The sequence below is a fragment of the Lathamus discolor genome, chromosome 5 (genome assembly GCF_037157495.1).
Source record: "Lathamus discolor isolate bLatDis1 chromosome 5, bLatDis1.hap1, whole genome shotgun sequence".
In the NCBI taxonomy this organism is placed as follows: Eukaryota; Metazoa; Chordata; class Aves; order Psittaciformes; family Psittacidae; genus Lathamus; species Lathamus discolor.
Genome location: NC_088888.1, coordinates 11,701,589 through 11,720,403, shown reverse-complemented (window position 1 = coordinate 11,720,403; position 18,815 = coordinate 11,701,589). Strand labels below are relative to the sequence as shown.

The 18,815-nt window shown below is 43.8% G+C and overlaps 1 protein-coding gene and 1 long non-coding RNA gene across 6 annotated transcripts in view; one reads left to right on the top strand and one right to left on the bottom strand.

The window, feature by feature from the left end:
- Positions 1–18,815, top strand: part of STUM (stum, mechanosensory transduction mediator homolog) — a 43,575-nt gene that overhangs the window by 10,180 nt on the left and 14,580 nt on the right. The gene's annotated exons all lie outside the window — the stretch shown is intronic.
- Positions 4,843–16,861, bottom strand: LOC136014767 (uncharacterized). Of its 2 annotated transcripts, none has more exons than XR_010612864.1 (3): positions 16,738–16,861; positions 6,863–6,921; positions 4,843–4,968 (listed from the first exon to the last, which is right to left on the bottom strand). It is a non-coding gene; the product is annotated as an uncharacterized LOC136014767 (long non-coding RNA). The 2 variants fall into 2 exon arrangements; XR_010612863.1 differs by lacking the exon at positions 4,843–4,968 and adding an exon at positions 6,492–6,672.

Here is an 18,815-nt window from a genome sequence, read left to right as displayed (position 1 = left end):
TCAGTAGAGGAACTCTTGAGACATGACTGTGTTCACCACAGGGGCTCAACCTGTACCCCATGTCTAACTTCAGTAGCAATGCTTATACAAGGAACTGCACGGGGCACCAAGACTGCCATCTTTGTGGATGTGAATTTAAACATATCACAGCCAATTATCCATCATCTCACCATCTTGCCACTTACCAAGGCTGAGCTCTTAGTTTGCCACAAGCACTGATGAATATTTACACAATAATAAAGGGCCCTGAGACTGTGGGCAGTGATTCTGTCTGGTATACACAAGCAAGTCTGTAAAGGATGCAAAACCTGGATGGTCAAATTGACCCTGAGATTGTGTTGGAAAAAAATTAACTCCTTCAAAATAAGAATGTTGTTTTCATAGAGTGTTTGTACATATTCAGGTAAGCCCTTGAAGAACTGAGATGTTAATGAAGATTTAATAAACTAGATTATAATGAGCCACTGTTAGGAGTTTACTATGTTAAAAAGTTGAATCATTTTACAAAGTATGAATCATAATATTTATACAAAAGTATTTTACCTGAAAGAAAATAAGCCCAGTGATACATTAGTATAACACTGTCCAGCTGAAACAGTTTTGCTGTTTTAGGGTTAGAATACGTATTTATTTGTACGTATTCATCTATTACACGTGCCCAGATGGTGAGGTGGGATTTGGGGTTTAAACAATTTCTTCCTTATGTAGGTAGAAAACCATTTGTTGTATGTTTTTCAAAGACATTCATAAAAGAATGGATTTTAGATTTCATAAATGGTTTTGTTAATTTGCTATTTTTATAATACTTGCAAGACCTCTTCTGTTGCCATGACAATTTGATTTCCATAAACATGATTTTTTGTGTGCGTGAATATCCAACATTGTATTTTCTATGCTGTGTTGAGAGGAGATGGCAACTTGATACCATAGGAATCACTATGCAGAGAGGTTCATACAGTTAGGCCTCTTTCACTGATAGTGGTCAAGACTCGATTCTTTATAGTAAGATAAAATAAGCTCTTGGATCGAGGTTTATATATTCGTATTTCCTGTAAATTAAAAGACTATTTTTTCATGTCTCCGTGTAAACATGGTTTTGGAGTCAGGAAGTTTTCCGTTGCCTTTCCACTGAAAATTGCTTCCAAGAATCTGAAGACTAAATTCTAGCCAGAAGTATGGCTGGACCTCCTTGGATCTACATACACAAAAGAGTTGTAAGGACATACAACTCACTGTCCTGCAACCCACTGTGGAGTTGGTTTCGTGGTGGGAGGGCTTCACAGGAGATTCAGGACTGTGAGAAAGCGTGTGAAAATGGAGATGTGTGAGGTGCAACAAGAACAAAAACCTTTCTGGCTGTGGGATCATCTCCACACCTTCCTTTTGTCTTTGTGAAATGATTGCAACAAATCAGACTTGTTTCCAAACCCATTTGCACCAGGGTGGTTATTGAGTAACCTGTTGAAAGGAGTAGCTACATTGGTTTTGATGTAGTAAGACATTTGAGTTAGTGCAGATTCTGTGGGCTGGCCAATAAATTATCTTCCTTGACCTATTTAATTGTGAAAGTATTGCCATATCTTCCTGTCTGTATTGCCAGGATAATGTTTTTGCTATGTGTCTCTTTTCTTTAGCTCTGCACCTGGCAAACTGATCAATAACAGAGAAGGCTTAGCAGGGGGTTTAGAAAACAAATCATAGAGTCATAGAATGGTTTGGGTTGGCAAGGACCTGAAGATCATTCAGTTCCAACCGCCTGCTGTAGGCAGGGACACCTCACACTAAACCATGGCGCCCAAGGCTCTGTCCAACCTGGCCTTGAACGCTGCGAGGGATGGAGCATTTACAACTTCTTTGGGCAACCTGTTCTAGCGCCTCATCACCCTCACAGTAAAGAGCTTCTTCCTTACATCCAACCTGAACTTTCCCTGTTTTAGTTTAAATCCCTTACCCCTTGTCCTATCACTATAGTCCCTAATGAAGAATCCCTTCCCAGCATCCTTATAGCCCCCCTTCAGGTACTGGAAGGCTGCTATGAGGTCCCCACGCAGCCTTCTCTTCTCCAGGCTGAACAGCCCCAACTTCCTCAGCCTGTCTTCATACGGGAGGTGCTCCAGTCCCCTGATCATCCTTGTGGCCTCCTCTGGACTTGCTCCAACAGCTCCATGCCCTTCTTACACTGAGGACACCAGAACTGCACACAGTGCTGCAAGTCACTCATGAGAGCAGAGTAATACTATATTTTAAATAACCCCACTATTTAAGACTCAGCATCATGAGGTTTTTTTTCCTCCTACTGAAATTCTATTGTGGCTACAGAGGGCTGGTGGGATGGTTCCTTGTCTCATGTAGAAGAGACAAGAGCACAGAAGCTACAATCATTGGCAATTGTGAATACAGAAATGTTCTTTTGTTTTCTCTTTTAAAAGCCAGAAGGTAGTTTTATACATTGACTTGCATCTGAGTACTTATTTCACTCAGCCCTCTGCTCCTCCCACACATCCCACAGAAGCAACATTCAAATGGATTCTCCTTTGAAGCTGACTCCCTGAGGTGATCTAACTTTCATCTTGTTTACATTGGTCACCTGTACCCAGTGACCTGATTTTTGTGCCTTGAGAGCTAGTCCCTTACATTGTGTACTGCCACTGAAGGCCAACATCCATTCGCTCCCACGTGGCAGAGGTGTACTTATCTGCACAAGTGCAAAGCAGAGCTTGGACCAAGCCATGAGTGTGAATAGGAGAACAGGGAAGACTCCTATGTTCAGCCATCAGCCATTCTGCGTCTTGGTCCAAATAACTCCTTACACACAAGGGTGCCAACAGGCAAATTCTCATTTCCATCAGAGTTAAGCCTCAGTATTCCCACTTCAGATGGTAGATTCAACTAACATAGTTAAAAGTAGGATCTCTCTCTTTGTGCTGTTAAATGTTAGTAAAAGATTCAAAGCTGACAATGAATACAAGATTTTTTTTGTGTATTAGCTAAATAAGGTATACATGGTACAATTGAAAACCTGGCACGTGTTTTTATGTTCTGATCTCAGATTGGTGCTTACAATCCACTAGATATTCTTTCAGTGCTCATTTAGTCTGTGTGCCAAGGCAGAGTTGGACAGAGAGGATGTCCCCTTTCTAGTTGCTCTGTGGACTCCAGGTCACATTGCTGGAAGCAACAAACAGTCATTTGAACCAGTGCAAAACAGGTACAAAACATTCCCATTTCAATCTAACCCACTTATCAGAACTGAGAATGGACAACGTGCAGCAGTGTGATGTTGAGCCTCTAGGATTTTTAATTCTTCTAACATTGAGCTAGCCCCTGGAGCCTGTTCCTGTTGAGTATGACTGTAAAGAACTGAAGAACTGAGCTCTTACATTGCACTTAAAACCAGGGAAGACTCTTCCTACACTGCAGTACCAAGTTGGACTTCCTAAATCAGCCAGCAACCAAATCCGACGCTGTTGTAAAGGAGAAAGCAGAGCAAGTTTTGTGGTACAGGTGAGGTTGTTTTAAATATTTATGACACTTCGCACACTGGTAAATGTTCTTTAGCATGTTTTGGGAAAGGAATGATACATAAATGACACAAGACCTTATTTCAGTGACCGTGATTTAGGTCTTTCCTGAAAAGTCTGCTGTTTACTCATGTGACAAGTGCCAAGTAGGTACTTCAGCAGGGTAGATCCTATTACAGTACAGAGACATGACGGAAGAGTTATGTCACACATTTAGAGTGTTTACAGTCTGAATGGAGAAGTCAGAGGAAATGACCTGCTGAAGATTGTCCAGGAAGTTAGTGGCAGAACCAGCAAGAGAATCTACATGGACGTGTTACAATTCAGTCCCTCAAATTCAAATCCCACAGCCGTACTTTAGCTTCCATTAATCTCTTCCAAGGAAACTGGTTTTAATGAACTGCCTTCATCACTCTTGCACTTTGTGTTCAACAGGAAGCAAGGTGGTATCTGTGCCATGCGTTAGTGAAAAAACAATGAATAAGTAGGATGGACAAGGCAGTTTGTAGTTCGGATGTGCTGGTTACTCTCTCACGGGATCCTATGATCTGCTTTATGCCTGTGAAAGCTACACGCTGTCTTGTATGAAGAGAACTTCAGCATGGTTTAGATAGTACATGGCAAAAGACCCCAATGCCAGACAAGCACAGATGCACCGTAGAGCTGCCATTTGAAAGAACACCAATTTGTACTGTGCCTTGTAGTTTAGTATTGACAGATATTTGCAGTAAGTAGGTTCCACTGTGTTCCTGCTTGTTTATGCCACGGTTGTGTGCAAAATGGGGCCTGTGACCTTAAAATGTATCATTTTATACAGTTGTGTAGGTGACCGTGGCACTGTACAGACAGCAGAAGAATGGTTCCTACCCCAGAAGGCTGCGATATAAATGTAGCCCCAAGAGCCAGATCTGATTTAAAAGAAATCTTAATAAAACCACACAATACAGTGTAATGAAAAGAAAAATACTTCCTTGAGTTGTATGTTTAAAGGCAGAGTTTTAAGGCACAGCTGGGACTTGTTTCTTAGCAACAGGGCTCATCTGAGCCATACAAACACTGTCATGTTGGAAAAAGATACCCTCAAGAAAGGCAGTATGAAAGGAGCTAGAAACATCAAATTTAGATGTCTTCCTGCTGTTGCAAGAGCCTTTCATCAGCATTGCAAAGCCTTCAGGCAACAACCAAGGTAATTTTGATCAACTGTAGTGATCAGAACAAAAAACTTGTCTTTACTGCTCTTTCTCAGCTGGAATAATGGCAGAGGTATCAAGTTATGTGCATTGGTGTTACAGAGATACCATAAACCATAGTTTAGGTCCCATCTTCTTTGTGTATCCATAACAACACAGCTGCAGTCTACGCTGAGGGTATGGAAGTCCTGCAGGCCATAGGCCTTTCTCTGTTGCAGCTCATGCTGTATCCAGTACTAGATGTTTCAGAGGAAGACCTTTAATGAAAAGAGTTGACAGCAGTAACTTATGAAATGCTAAGATGAAGAGAACTAGATAAAGGGCTGCTGTTGGTTAGTATGGACGTTAGGAGAGACATGTCAGTATGTTCAAAACAGAAGAGAAAAATATATGCAGAATTATTTGCATATGTAGAAGAAATATCAAAGGGTTATAAATAGTTTCGGGCCAGACGTTTGAGAAGGATAAGGACTATGTTCGTGTTCTCTCCCTGTTGAGCAGTTTGGCTCAGCTTTTAAATCTGCACTAACTGGAACATAAAAAGCACTTTTCCAATAGTCTTGTATTGCCTTAATCCCAGATCTAAAATGTGATGTTTCACATGGATACTATACATGGTGCAGACTATGCCTGCCTTATATGATTTGCCACTAGCAAATGATGATACTGAACTCTTCCACAGCACCAGACAGGTTCTGCTTTGTACAGCCAGCCAATGTGTCAGCAAATGCTGCAGCATCTTCTCCTACTACTCCTTTCTTCCTTAAGGTATGCTCCGATTTAGGGACTTCTACCCCACAAGTTGTAATTGCACCCCTTTTTTGTAGTAGCCTTTGACCTTTCTTCTATGTGTATTTTGTTCAGTATTAGTTCAATTAGTAACAATGAGAGTTGATCACACTGTCTTTGCTTTTTCCAATCCTCTTCCCATTCTCATCCCACCCCAAATCTGGTCTTACCTTCTGTCAGATAGGCAAATAGAAGAGCAAGTTCCCCATGACTCATAGCTACTAGCATATGCAGTGGCTTGAAGCATCCTGCTGCCAACCACACCACCTCTCAGGTAAGGCATGGTGGGCTTTGAGGAAGGCATCATTCCAGCTTCCAAACATTCAGCCAGAAGACTGAACACAATCCTGATGGCAGCTCATGTTAGTCCAGTTCCCCCAAGAGCAGAGGAAGAGTTATGGGGGAGCTTAAGTAACAATATTCATTCTACCTCTACTGCAACAGGTTGGTTTTGAGGCTCTTGCACGAAGAGCAGGGTGATCTGTGGATCTTGAGCCTAAACTTCCCTTCTCCTTGCTATCATCTTTCCTTGCAAGGAGTTGCCACAAGACAGTGGTTCCAGTTTTAGAGTACAGTATGATCATTACAGACTTCAGATCCTACAGTAGGCCCTTCTACGCTGTCCTAATCACTTTAATCCGAGATAGAGACATGTAGTTCGCTGTGGATGGCTTCGGTGTTTCAGTGTTAGTGGTCCTATTCCAATCCAATGCCAAGGAAAGTGGTAAGATGCAGCTGCTCTGTGATGTGGTCCTAGTGCTTTGACATGTTTGGATTTTGGATGGAATAGATATTTTTCTCTAGAAAACACTAACTGTAAAATTCAAGGTAATTTTTCATGATTGCATCTGGTTCAACAAATGTTCCTTTAAATGACAATAACAGGCTTCTGCTATCAGATTGTTCTGTGTAGCAGTCAGCTAAAAATACATGCTTATTTTTTTTCCATTGCAGGCACAATAAACAATGGCAGGATAGCACTAATGTGTCAGATTGTTGCTTTTGTACAATACTGTACTAGGAATCTTATTTTGTAAAATGTGAGGGAAGAAAAATGCTCAATTTTTATGAGTAAAATGAAAGAAAAATTAATTATTTTAGCTAGAAATGTGGGATTATTTGATGTTTAAGTGTAGGAAGCTGTAATAACTGTAGAAATAAACTTCAGGCACCTGTAGGGATTAGCATAGAAGAGTAAAGAACTCCTAAGCAGTAAGAGACCATTGTGGTATATAGCAGTATATCAGTGTTCAAAGAGTAGATAATTTCAGAGAGCACACAGTACCCCATGCTTTAAGGGAGGAAAGCATGAACTCGCCACAGTTTGTACTAGTGAATAGCTGTGTCTCTGCCACTACTTACCGACTTCGGGCAGGTGAAACCATAGCCTTATGTCATTTGGTGGTTAGAACTGCAGATGCCTATGTGCGTAAGAAGTATTTGACCTATTAATTAGTCTCAAAAGAGTAAAGTCACACAGCAGTGATTTAACTGATCTAGCCTTTGTAAATTCTTAACATGGATGGGACATTTAACTACGTAGGTTGCTGCAACAAGTTACCTTGTGCCAGGAACTACAACAGATCCCCAACTCAAGGTGTGGAGGTTGAGTTGCAGGGCATATATAGGTAACAGGAACTGATGTTTATCATCTCCATAAGTCTTGGAATAGAGAGCATTTGACATGGTGTGTAAAGGGAAACTCTGCCTGGAGAATAGGCTACAGCGACTGAAGTGAATGTAAGGGAAGAAGAACATTGAACTTGCTGATTTGAAAGAGCAAAGGAAAAAGTATTTGGGGTGACCAGAATGCATGGGAAAAGGAGAGGGAGGAATTCAATATGTAATTCTCCTCCTTTTCTCTTCACTTGCAAGCCTGATTGATGAGAAGGTGGTTGGTGGTGTCAGTGAGAAACATTCACTATGCGAGGGAATGGAGTCTGACTTTGCCATCTTTGCTAAGACAAAAGGATGTTCAAGCAGAAATAACAGAAGGACTAGGCAGGACATGGGGAAAGTGTCCTGAAGATATACAGGAGTTGAGTCACTGGTATAGAAATAGAGATGGCATGTGAAGGCTCGTGTGTGGATGGAGTTTGAAGAAGGCACGGTATGGAGAGAACAGAAAACAGGGGGAAGGGAGCTGCAGAAGCTCAGTCTGTGCTTCTGAAACAGGAAGGGAAAGATGTAAAGCAGGGTGAGAGATACTGAGGACACAATAGGAGAGAAAAGTACTGCAGGTGGAGCAGAGGTCCCAGCACCCACACGGGCTCTTTGCTGAAACCATTGCCACTGAGGTCTGCAGAGGGGACTGAAGCCTCATTTGCAAAAGAGAAGAAAATCAAGGCAATGTTGCAACATCTGCAGGACAGAGGGAGGGAGGAAGGTGGTTAGGGTTAGCTGGAGACAAGTGGAGCTGCAGGACTGACACAACTCTGCTGAAGCAGGAGACTTACAAGAGGCCTGTTTCTGTAGTGTAAGTCTCACCTTCATTTCAGCTGTGCAGTCCCATAAACTGAATTCACATCACAGTGAATATATGCATCACAAGCAAACAGTGATACAGTGAATCCAGAAATGAGCTTAAACCTCAGTCAGCTGTGAGAAGCTATATAGTTACAGGAGCTGGATAAGTAGTCTCCCAGCTATACAGCTTTCAGGCACACAGCAAGCCTGGAGAGCCTGTCAGCATGACCAGGCACTGGGGTCCTGCTCAGCTAGGGAGCAAGGAGAGCAGCCACACTGGCTGCTGCATGGAGCAGAACCTGTTCCTTACACAGCACAGACTTGCTAAAAGGTTAGGAAAGTGCAAGCATGCGTATAGGATCAATTCCCTGCAATTTCTAGCTCTCCTTAAATATGTATCCATGCAATTCATGCTGGCCCTGTTCAAGTTCACATTTTAATTTGATTCAGGCTTGCACTGAGCAGCAGGCATAGACCATTCAGCACAGCCTGTTACTACTATTCGAAAGAATAGTCTGTCTGCTGTTTGTACTCCTGAATTGCTGCCAAGATCAGGTTAGACCTGATGAGCCAAATTAATCCCCAGTGTAACTCTGTAGCAGTCAATGGATTTATGACAGAAATTAATCTGGTCCCAATATAGACGTGTTTTTGGCAGAAGGAAAAGAACAACAAGAGCAATAAATAAAGGTTAGATGGATGGGCCTTCAGCTGTCCCTGCCCTTTCAGGAAGGGTTTTCCTTCTGCACCCACCCCATCTTTCCAAGGAGATGTGTTCCTCTGCCTTCCCTGCTGCGTGCTCCACAGTCCCGAACCAGAGGAGCCTCGCAAGGTGCAAGTGGCAGTCCTTGGTGGCCTGGAGGTTATGGAGCTTTTTGAGCCACTCCAGAGACCCACAGGCTTGGTGTGACAAGCTTGGGTAGCATGGTTTAGTGTGTGACGTCCCTGCCCATGGCAGGGGGGTTGGAACTAGATGATCTTAAGGTCCATTCCAAACCTAACTATTCTATCATTCTAAGCTTTTAAGAGAGTAGATAATACCAGTTCAGGAGAAGATATGGCAGGAGTAGCCTTGGGAATATTCAAGAATGGCATGATGAGCTATTTGGGACAGGGAGACTCTTCTGGGGTTCATACATACCACACTGAGGTCCTGGCTGGCATGCAAATGACAAATACGAATTGCCTTTCCTTGGCAGGCTTGGTGCCCACCCCAGAAACCACCCCTATTTAGAGAACACCATAGAAAACTGGTTAAGAACGCAGGTGAACCTTTTAGCATTCAGATAAGGGCTTCCAGCAGTTTTGCATAGAAGAGTTGAACCATTTTACCATTATCCCTAACCTGATAGTAATTTATTCAGCATGGGGATTATATAAAAGAACTACAGGCAGGATGAAACTGATAATTTCCAGTTTCTCATTGTATAACACTTTCCCTGGTGCATCACACTCCATATAAATTGTCTGTAACCTCTGAAGAATGGTGTCCTTGACTCACTGTATAATAGGGGTATTACTTCTCATATTTCACTCAGAATAATTGCATGCTATATTGTGATGTTGAGAACTTGGTTCTTTGTGAGATCTACAAACAAATGCATATGCATTTTTATCTAATGCTCACCAGTAGCTAGGTATTGGAACTCATTCAGTAAAGGGAAGATCTGTCCTGTAACAGAAATAAGTGTAAATCAGATTCTATTTCCTGAAAACTGGGAATGCAGGAACTCCTTAGAGACATGGTGTGCAGGGAGCATTCAGATGCAAAGACCACATGTAAAATCTCACAAGCACATTTACTTGGCTCTGCAGAAGCTGGAACTTGCTGGACACAGCTGGCCAAGAAGCATTTACCTGGCTCCTGAACATCACCCTGTATTCATCTGTTTCTGACCTGCTCAACTAAGCTGTGCTGTTTGCTTTAGCTTTGCTTTCAGACAAAAAGAGGACTAGACCCTGCAGAAATAAAGATTTTTATCCACATCAGTATTTCTTTTGCATTTAAAGAAAGACCACACTTTACATAAGGCACCATTTCCCCTTTGTACTAAGGCATCTCCCATCAGAGGCTGGTTGAGCTGTTTGAGATGAGCATGCATGCACTCAGAGGGGTAGTGTCAAGGGGGGGAGGCTGTTGACTTGAAGTTCACCTGTTTCATCACAATCAGCAACTCAGACATGCTTTCTGCTCGGCTGTACTGATTGCTATGAGAGTAGTTGCACCTGATCTCTTAAGAGCCAGAATAGCCCTTCAAAATCAAATTGAAAATCATGAAGAGCCCTGTGTTCAAGTTGTGTAGTGGCAGGAGGACATGGTTCGGGGAAGAGAAGCTGAAAAAGATGAGCTAAGCCTTGTATAGAGTAGTTAAAGTTACCGAAATGCCATAGAATAGCTGAGGCTGGAAGAGATGAGACTTATGGAGGTCATCTAGTTCTTCCCCCAAGTGGGTTATACGAGAGCAGGCTGCTCATGTTCTTGTCCACAATGTTGTAGGTGCCTGCTGATACAGATACAGTGCAGTAACCTCTAGAATCTCTATTTTCTCCACCTAATAAGAAATTTTCTTTTAGAAAATGATGATAGCTGGGCTGAATTCATTTGTCTTGGCTGGTGCTCAGAATCTGTAAGATCATGGGTCACTCCAGCCTGCTCTATTTATGGAGCCTGCACTGGGGTGATGTCAGGCATAAGGTACCACAGCTCATTTCTCTGCTGCCAACAGCTCATTTCTCCACTTCTTTTGTTGGTCTGTCTGAGGCCTTTCCTTGGGGGGGCCAGAAGGGCTCTACAAGACTCTCGATCTCCCGGTCTTCCTCATAGGAGCAAGACTGTAGACAGCAGGTCATGTGTAGAAGCTCATTCTGGCTATATGCTTCACCTCTACAATTATAGCTCCCATCTTCCTCACCAAAGAGTATGGGTTTGTTACAGCCCAGATTGTCATCCTCTGTGGTTTTGCTGGATAAGATAGGACATCTTTGTATTCTCCATTAGGTAAACTATCATGAAATGAGATTGTTTGTTTTCTGTCTGAATCAGCCGTAGGTACCAAAGATAAACTTAGAGTGTAAAGCATCATCTCCTAAATATTTCAGATGTTATGTACATGAGTGAAACAGCAGCTTTGCAGTGGGTTGAGTAGATAAAGTGCTTTACTTTTCATATATGAATAATGCTTTTGTGAAAACTATCCTTTAAAAGCAAGACCTGGTCACTATCTGCCTTACAGTAGCACTGAACAGAAGGGATATAGCTCCATCATGTTAGGTTCATGAAAGAGACTAAATTTCCTGGACAAGACTAGCTAAATAGGAAAACAATAGGAAAAAAAAAAAGACTTGAAATTAGCGGTGCTAGCACCTTAATAATGTTACTCTGGCACTGCAAGAAGAAAGTCACCACTTAAGAGGTATTTAGCAAGCAGCTGTAAAGCTAGGACTGAATTCTGGTCTCCCAAATCATATTCCAGACTCCTGGGTGCAGCACCACACCTCTGGGCTACCAAGTGCAACTGTCATGTCCCCTTTAAATCCTGCTTGAGACACTTCAGCTCAAAATGCATGCACTGATACAACTTGGATTTAAAAAAAAAAGGTCTTTGTTAGTCTCCTGCACATCTGTCTCTGAACATTTGTCATGGGTTTGTTTTGCATTCCTATGCTACTTAAAAGATAGCTTGTACTTTGGGATGATTTTGGAGGCTGATGCACTTTATTGCACTTCCATTTCAGTTGTCTTGATCTGTAGCAAAACCTAATTGCTCTGCATCCCTATCTGTCTAATAAGATTAATCCTGGTTTGTGTCTTAATAGTGCCTAATTAAGATAATTTGTCTTCACAGTTAAGGACTCCAGGGTATTACAGCAAGCTCAGATTCACTGCTCTGTGAATGTTGGTACTTAATCTATCCTTCCACAAGCAGAGCAAATGCAGTTTGGTAGCTTCAAAGGGCTAAAAATTCATTGCAAGGCAGTGATCAGAAAGACAGCCGAGCTGCAGACCTCACCTTGAGCTGTGGCTCTGTGGCTGCTTGTCTGAATGCAGAGAGATACAGCAGGAGAGAGACACTTACATTGCCCTTAGCCTGCTGCTTTACTTCTGCTGAAGGAGGGCAGCCTGAAATGGGTACTAATAGCACTTAATTATAGGTGGGAAGGCAGAAGCAGGAAAACAGATGAGCATTTGATCTGGCTTCACCCAGCAGAACAGAGTGCCTTTATGAGCCCTTCACTGAAGTGGGAGTTGAGACTGGAAGGTCACACACGCTCACTTCCCACCCTGTACCCCACAAAAATGAGCGTTACCTGGTACAGGCAATAAAGAATAAACTTCTGATCGTAGTTATATAACTGGCAAGAGCCTTTGTGAAAGTTCTTGAGAATCCATAGCCTTTTCCTGTTTATTTCTCCCTGTCGCAAAGCTCATTTCTGAGAGCCTCTCAGAACTGGAGGTATCAGAAAGCCAAAAAGCTTTCCTTACAGGTGGTTTCATGGCCACTCGGAAGCAAAAAGGGACTCTCTGCAGACATACTGCCCTTGAAGCTTCCGGGTTTGTAAAGTTTGGGTGAAAAGCCACATCCCTATTAATTAAATGTCAACAGCATAAAATGGAATGACTCGAATTTTGTTTCTGGATGTACATTAAAAAAGCCCCCAGAAAACTGGCTTCTGGGGATGCCTGAGAACTGTGAATTAGGATCATAGTCTTAAAAACATGAGATATTTTAGTGGAAGATTCCCATCTCTTTGGTTCCCCTGTCACCTGGATCCAGAGCCCCTGCAGTGGGTAGGTACAGGGCAGCCTGGGACTAGGAGAGGCACAGCATAGCACCCAAGCTGGTATTCCTGGGTAGCTGGTGCTGGAATAAGCACCTAGCTTAATTGTAGACTGTGCAAATACCAGAAGTTCTGCATGGCAGGAGACAGCAGAGTGAGACCAGCAAGTAGGACTATTTCCATGGAACATAGCCTTTAATTTGCTGATAAAATTACAGGGCAGCATGAATGCATCCACTTAGGGCAGACGAGCCTATAGCAAAGTGCCCTATGCTGTAAACAGCGGTCATGCCTTATGTTTGTTGCTGTAATTGGAAGCCAATTACATTATTTCTCTCAATGCTGGCATGCTTAATGAGGATGCCAATTAATTAAAATTCTCTCCTTATTCCATTAGCAAAGAAACAAGTAAGGCTGCAGTGGCTTGGTTCTTTTCATAGCAGTGCCCCTGGCTAGCTGCAGAACAAGGGACATGTCATTTAGGCTCTTTGTTCCCTCTCTGTGTCATGCAGCCAGCCTGTGGTCTGCTTCATAGCAAACATCTATCTTACAAGTTGCAGAGTACTACTGGGAACTGTATTAGCTTTAACCAAGCTAGTCTAGCTGCAGGTAAGCAGCAAGCCACATTAGTGTCTGTGAAGCTCAAGCTGCTAGGCTACTTGTGCCTAAAGGACGACTTCTGTATGTTCAGCAAAGTATTTTTATCTCTATAGCATGACAGTCAACAAGGCAGGTGTAGCGAATAGCTACAGTTCTACTTGGACAGGCAGGGATACTCAAGTGACCCAAACAGGAGCCAGAACAGGTTAGGAAGGAAGATGTCTGTTGGTGAGGTGCTAGCATTACACCAGGAAGAAGCTGGGAACAAGTAACAAGTGGCTTTGTGTTCAGACAGTTAGCCTGTGTGTCAGCTAAGGTTAAGTGGTAAAGAATTCATCATAGAATGGTCTGCGTTGAGAGGGACCTTAAAGCTCATCCAGTTCCAACGCCCTGCCATGGGCAGGGACACCTTCCACTAGACCAGGCTGTCCTGGCAGAAGTCTGAGGTCTGCTCCATCACCGTAGGTTACGCAGCAGGGCCCTGCATCACCATTCAGCAGAACTTCTCCAACCTCGAATACTTCAACATGCCCTTAATTTGAAGCACAGTCAACAGAATTAAACCATCGGGCTGGATTGAAAAACTTCACCCAAGGATTGTGGAATGCCTGGCAGTGGAACAAGCTGTGCTGCCATCTCACTATTTATGGGTGGCTGTTTTTAAGTGTTCAAAACATTGCAGAGTAAAAATAATGCCAATGGCTCCATATATAATTAAAGCATTAGTAAATCACTTCACCTTCATGCAACCCCTCTATGTAATTTAAGATTTCACTGTGTATTTTTAGCTGTGAAAGTTTATTGCAGTCAAGTTTCAAAGTTTGTGTTAAAAAGCTGCATTTTCAGAAGAGTTAACTTTCTAAAGCATTAAATAGGAGAAAAGTCTCATTTTTGATGCAAAGGCAGCGCTATCTTACTTGCTCGTGGGCCGCAATGTGTAGATGCTACATAAACATTGTCAAGTCTGTTCTGACCACATGACACAAGCCTACTAATAACGAACAGATGCAGAGCTCAGTGCTGGAGCTGCAGTGATGTACTAAAGCAGTTGTGATCAGTCATGGGCATATAACACTTTGGAACACGCTGGACTTCTTTCCACATACATAGGGAAACCAGAAAGCTAATCTTAAACACAGTCTGCCTTCTGTAGACTTGGGAGTTGGAACAAATCCTGTGGAGACAAGAGCTGCAAGCTCTTACTTGTCAAGCAGCTGTGTATTTTTGTCCATAGTGAAGCCAACAGGACTGTACAGAGCCAGAACTCACTTTGAATGTCCTTCCGATATGGAAGGGGAAAACAAAAACAGTGTCCTGGCAGGAGCTAAACAAAGCATTTTTAATAGCAGGCCATGGAGGAAAATTCATGAGCTACTCTCCATGGCAACATCTAGGTTCTGTCACTTTTGCTGCCTCCACTCTCTCCTTCTCTTTCTCTTCTCCCTCTCCTATCCTTCGGCTCCTGCTGTTCTTGCCCAAGTCCTGTCCACACTGCTGTCCGTGAGACCTGACATTTCTTTGCCAGCAAGGTGTCTGCACATCACTGATGTTCCCCCCTCGCAGCAGTGTTTGTTACACATGGGATTCAGATTTGCAGTTTTGAGATGCTGCCTGGGATGAAGCAAGCCTCCTGTTTTCCAAGCTGTCCAACTGCTCTTGCTCTTCTTCCCTCTCAAATCACTAAAGACACCTATCCACCCCCTTGCAGTGTATTTGGCAGGGGTAGGCTTTAGTCTGTATGGACACTGGGATGGGAAAGAGAGCTTTGCCAATGGCTATTTAATTAATCCTTAGCCTAACCCCAAGCCTTTAAGGTGCTGGTCTAAACCACCATTATTTCTTAGAGAAAACCAGGTAATTGCACTGGGTCCTAGCTTACTTCCATGGCTGAAATGAACTACAAGGGGAAGGATGTAGGGAGCACCACTGACACTCAGGCTGCACGTCCTCTTGGGTGGGACACCTAAGCCCCGCTGGCACTGCAGCACTGCACTGCAGTCTTGTTTCTTGAAATACAAAGAATGTAGAGATGGCAAGTCCCAGCACCCACTAGCAGGTGAAGAATGTGTGTGTAAATGACAGCTTCTGTACCCTGGACTAAACACTGGCCCCAGCCCCTAGTAGCAGCATGAGTTCTTCGGGATTCTCCATGCGAGAAGGCCACAGGCACTTCAGCTGGATGCTCTGCTCCAGGCGTGCTGCTATGTGCACCTGTTTGACCAGTGGCTCTGTGTCTTCTGGTGCTTGCTTTGAGTGCCTCTGAGAGAACTGGGTGGGAATATGCTCTTGGTAAAGGAGCACATCTGGCCATGGAGCCTGGGCCGGGTAATCAGAAGAGGTCAGCTCCCTCGGGGGGACATGCTCCAGCCTCCACTTTTGCTACAAACCAAGAATTCACTGCATGCCTCCTGCCCGCAATCATGGCTCTCAGAAGCTAAGACCCTGACAAGAGCACTGTATTCAGGCTGTGAGAGCCATAGTAGATCACACACAGGTACATCAAGTATTCTTCTGAACCAGCCTTTTCTATCCAGAAAGCTGCTTGGGAAGAAAGCTCTCATCTCAGAGGGTTTAGGTGGTACATCTGCACTGGCAGGTTCTCTCTGGTGCAGCCTAAGTCCTAGTGAATGCCAGCCAAGCAGAGACTCAAGGCACTGGTGAGGATGCACACTGACCAGAACACTGCCAGGGCGTTGTACTTTGCTGCTGCTTTCTCAAGCAAAGACACAAGCAATTGCTTTGGGAGACTTCAGCAGATAGTCAGTGTTAATGCTTTGCAGCTTCACTTCATTGTGCTATTAATAGTGCCCATACCACAGCCCAGCCCTACCTGCCTGAGCAGAGGGGAAGCCTTTTCTGCATCAGCAAACGCTGCTATAGCCCTTTCCTGGGCAAGTTTTAGTCCTTCTCTTTCCTTCATCATAACCCAAAGGACTACGGTTTAGCATATGGATTAATGGCAAGGATGGGAGGCTTCCACAACTGAAACAATGCCCTACAGCTCAAATTAGGGTATAGAAGAGTTCACAGCACTTAGGAACCAATGATGTCTTGGCCAATACATGCCATATATTAACTGAGGAGATAAGTACAACCCTTATCACCTTTCTCACAGTTTTTCTGAGTCACACAAGCAAGACCTAGCACATCCCAGGAATGTTCGGCACATCCACATCTGCCTCATGTACCTGCCAACACTGGTGACAGCTAATAATCATTTCACTTAAACTCAAAGGCACATCAGACATGTCCCCACACGGAGCACCCACCTAACACATACAGCTACACAGGTATATCTCCTCCCCACAAAACACACACGTTGATTACATCCCCCACTCAATCCAACAGACTTACTCCCACAGACACCTCACATCTCATTCCTGTGTGCTTACCTCTAGCTTTGCTCCAACTCCTGAGTTATAACATGGCCCTAGTTTTCCTTCTGGGAGCAGGAAAAAAAGCACCACACTTCTACCTTACTCTCAGCACTATATAATATCTTAAAAGATCCCCAAGCTTGTGGGAAGAGGAAGGGGTATTTCCCAGCTCCAACTTGTCTCCAGGTTTTTGTAGGCTAGGGATGATGATGATTATCATCATCATCATTATCATCTGCACATGCTGCTGCCCTGACTGCAGTGATTTGGGTTTCTGCTGTTCTTGCACCTGTAGCAGGACAGCTCATCAGATGTGGTTCTCTTGCAGCACAGATGCTTGCTGTTGTGAAGTTTCAGGTATCTGGTAGTCAGTGGGAAGCCCACTAATCAGTTGTCTGTGTGCTCAAATCACACTTACCCTGTGGCCATCGGTGTCTCATCTCCCTCTGGTTTGCACCCAGGTTCCAACCACTTCTCATGTTTCTGGGGTGGTGCCATCAGAAGTGTGCTCAGAGCTGGGTCCTGCACATGGATCGTGCCAAGCCCCACGTCTGACTGAAGCTTTTGCAGGAGTGCCCAGGATCGGCTTTCTTGCAAACAACAAAAAGGAGAGGAAACCTTCTCATGCAGCTTAAGATATTCCATAACAGTCACTGCTGCACTCAGCATGGAGGAGACTGCTCAGGGCTTGACCTCATGTCTTTTTCCACCCAGGATAAGCAAATGGTGTGACCCAGGAGGGCTCTCTCCAGGGTGTTTTTCTTCCAAGAGGAACCCCAAACTATTCCTCTTGTACTATTTTGATGTACTCCGTGGGGCCAGGAGTGGGTGATGCTCTTGGGAAGGCCATGCATACATCCATACATGCACTCACGTTCCAGCATACACCAGAGAGGAGAACTGATCCTGCATGACAACAGACCGGAGAGGAGAGAAAGGGCAAAATCCCTCCATTGTCTTCATAGTGTTATCCTGCAGATAACACATCTCCTTCATGTTCAATGGGTTAAACTGTTGGAGACAAAAAGCCTTCCATATTTACTGGTGTAATCTAAAAATACCCAAATTCTGCTGACAGCAAAAGCAAACACAGGCTCCCAGGGGCTCTCTTTCCTTGCCCAGCCCTGTGTGGATGCCTCAGCTGGCTGACACTGCCCCATGCGAGATGAGATGAGTCAAAAGAGTAAGCTCGGATTCCCATTGCCTCCCAGCCTGGCCCTGAAGCCGCTCCCGAAGCACAAACCTCAGCTCCCACCCTGCCTGTGCTAATTACTGTGATATAAAATAATCCCAGATTTTACTGAGGTTTGGGTATTTTTCATTGGGAAGATATAAGAAACGCTTGCTATAAATTATTTACACTGGCATATGGGGGCTTTCAGTTTACATCTGCGTTCGATGTCAGCAGTTTGTGTGTTTGCTGGTTACACTCGCAGCCTGAGACCTTTTGGGGCAGCTGATTTATTTGGCCAGCATCATCCCAGCTGCAGTTTGTGCACCAAGTTTATGATTTCCAGGCCATAGCTATTCAGTGCTATGGACAGGAGGGGAAATGGTTTGGTGCCCCAGCTCTGACGCAGCCAGGAGCTATCAGCAGATCCAGCTTGCTTGCCTTCCTCCTCCTCCTCTCCACCTCTCTGCTTCCAGATGCAAATGCTTCCATATTCGGCAATGTGTGACTGCGATGGCTTCTAAAGGGGAAAACATCTACCTTGGCAAATGCATTTGAGAGTCTTTCTTCTGCTTCACATTTTAAAGCATATGTGAACTAGAGCAAAAAACCCTCCTGTTTTATGCCTGCTCGCACATCTCAAGTCTTGTGTTTAAAAATGCCAACAGCCTCCCAAAGTTAATCATAGTTAATACAGAAAATGCACTGGCATTGGAAAATGAATTGGCTCCCATGAGTAGGAAAATGGCCTGAAGGGGGAATCATAAACCAAGGTCCATGAGATTTTAATCCTAATTTCTGTATCAATTCCCTGTCCAAGGAAGGACACTCAAGTGCTTTGTTTGCTTTATTCCTTTCTGAATGGGACTGGACATTACCTTAGTCACTGTGGTGTTTAGGGGATTAATCAGCTAATTCAGCA